This window comes from Etheostoma spectabile, chromosome 22 (assembly GCF_008692095.1).
Source record: "Etheostoma spectabile isolate EspeVRDwgs_2016 chromosome 22, UIUC_Espe_1.0, whole genome shotgun sequence".
NCBI classification, from domain to species: domain Eukaryota; kingdom Metazoa; phylum Chordata; class Actinopteri; order Perciformes; family Percidae; genus Etheostoma; species Etheostoma spectabile.
In genome coordinates, this window is record NC_045754.1 from 11,232,830 (window position 1) to 11,235,290 (window position 2,461).

At 38.1% G+C, this 2,461-nt stretch overlaps 1 long non-coding RNA gene across 1 annotated transcript in view; it reads left to right on the forward strand.

Moving 5' to 3' along the window:
* LOC116672489 (uncharacterized) overlaps positions 1 to 970 on the forward strand; it is a 2,339-nt gene extending 1,369 nt beyond the window's left edge. The window contains exon 3 of the long non-coding RNA XR_004327565.1: positions 882 to 970. This is a non-coding gene — a long non-coding RNA (uncharacterized LOC116672489). The remainder of the gene's footprint in view (positions 1 to 881) is intronic.
* The last annotated feature ends 1,491 nt before the right edge of the window (positions 971 to 2,461 follow it).

The window sequence follows — 2,461 nt, forward strand, 5'->3', positions numbered from 1 at the left end:
CATGGAATTGTGTTTGAATGTACAGTGATGACGTGTGAAATAAAAACGAAACGAAACATTAACCTAAGAAACCAACATATGGCCAAAAGAATAAGAAACCTCCCTAGCTAATTAAACAAGATTAAAACACCTGGCGGTCCACCCTTACTATTCAAAAGAAAAGTACCTAAACACAACAGTTGAAAAAAATGTGGATGATTGGGAGATGAGGAATGGCTGCCAATGGCTGCCATCTTGGCTCTTTAAATATCAAGTAGTTCCCCAACAGCCAATCATGGGTTGGGCATGTATGCTTCCACCAATTGTCTCCCAGCTACCGCAAAGCTCTATTTGCATGTGAAAACAAGATAAAACACAGGACACACATGCACACACAGGAAACCACATTAACAAATATGACAGCAGTCATAACAGTCACTCTTACAGTGTTGACCTGTGTAGCCTATCATTGTTAGTGTGTTTGGACAAATACAAATTTGTAGCCCTGGTCATTAACAGTAGGTGTATTGTTTTGTGGTTGCCATCCCAAGGCCTAAATGCTTGTGACTTTATATTGAATTCAACCCTGTTTAACACAACAGAGCATATTGACTTTATGGGTGATTGCAAAAAGCCAGATGTGTTACAGTATATTTTTTTATTAAGGTAATTTTATTCAATTTGGTATGTATGCATTTGGTTAGTGTGTCATCTTGAATGGGTCGTTGGGTGCTTTTCTCTCTGAAAGCGCCAATTACTGAGTAAGTAGTGAAATTGTGCCTAAAGAAAATTCAAAGGAATAAAGAAATTCTGAGCACCGAAGTAGAGTAATGTGGGCTGTATCAAAGTGAAGGTCAGGGATATATTTCTGGCAAGCAAGGATCTTTTTGGCTTTTAAACAGATGAAAACATCTACGATGCCATAATGGACATTTCCACAAAAAAGGGATTACTGCATGATGGACGTCGCTCTCAATTAGACCTCCAAACAGTAAGTGAAAGTCATTGTTTTGCATTGTGGTACATTCATTGAAATTCATTCTTTTCCTTATTCTTCTGTTATGCTGCGTTGTTTGTGGTGTATTGGCCGCTGTGCCACAATTGTGCTTATGCTGAGACCTCGCTTGTGGCTGTGAAGCTGCAAAGCGTGGTGGTTTCATGAATGGGATTTTCTAGGCTAGATCTTTCCAAGAAACCTGGTACATATGCATGCTTTTTAGAATTTGTGTGTGTTATGTCTCCATTTCTAGACTTGAATGCATGGGACTTTGTCCCAGTGTAGTCTGTTGGTGATGTGGATTGTTGCTTCAGTTGGCATTAGCTTTCATACAGAGAGAGCAAGTCACTGTTTGCATTAGGCCTCTGTTATGTTGTTCTGTTTGTATTGTAGGCCTATTGGCTGCCATGCCATCACTGAACCTATGTTGTTGTGATCTATCTTTTTTGTCCGTGGAACTTTAAACTGCCAATCCTGTTATTGGACCTACTGTAGTTAATAGGGGTGTGACGAGACGCTTACTCCACGAGACGAGACACATCACGAGATTGGGTCACTAGACCGAGACGAGAAGATTTAAAAAAAAAATTAAAGAAATCCTCGATGAATATATGATGGAAAATAGTTTTTTTAATCAACTGAAAATCACAAAATGCAAAACAATTTAGGTGCATTTTGAAAATCAACTATTAATGATGAATGTTAATGATTAATGTTTTTTTTTTTTTACTATTTTAATGAATTATGCAGTAAAGGACTGCAAACACTGCACATTTTTTGTATAACTCTACCAACCGGCTTCTGCCCTGCCAATTTCACACGAGAAATCTAACTCCTTTCCACAAACCGAACATAAAAAAATAAACAGTATAAATAAAATAAATGTGTAAATAACAGAAAAATAACACTTTAAATGCAAACAGTAAGTGTATCAATAACCAAAGTACTGCTCTCTTAAAACTACAAGTGCAACAGAAACAATTTTTTTTAATTTTTTTTTAATGTTTTCGTCGCGGGGGCAGTAGTTAGTAGAGAGCTGTGGTGGTGCTGGAAGCGTGTTTGCATAGTGCTCGTGTTAGCCGCGGTATACGGCATTTTTTTCTTACAATGTTTACATATTGTGTTCGTCTTGTCTGTCACTCTTTCGCCGTTTATCATTTCCGCAGGAAAACCAAAATGTTGCCACACAAATGACTTAAAAGTGGCAGGGGGATCTTCGATAGTAATTTCACGCTCCATCACGCTGACATCACATCACCTCACGAGACAACTTTTCACCTCGACGAGAAATCTCGTCACGTTTTAATCTCGTCACGAGATCTCGTCACACCCTTAGTAGTTAACATTCACATGGTGCGCCTCCCGATACAACATCGTCACCGTACTTATTCCACGTTACAATATTATTGAGATTTTAAACGTATTGCAATATTCTGCGATATATTGCAATGTATAACCTTTTTTTCCAACTTCAAATTTTTCCCA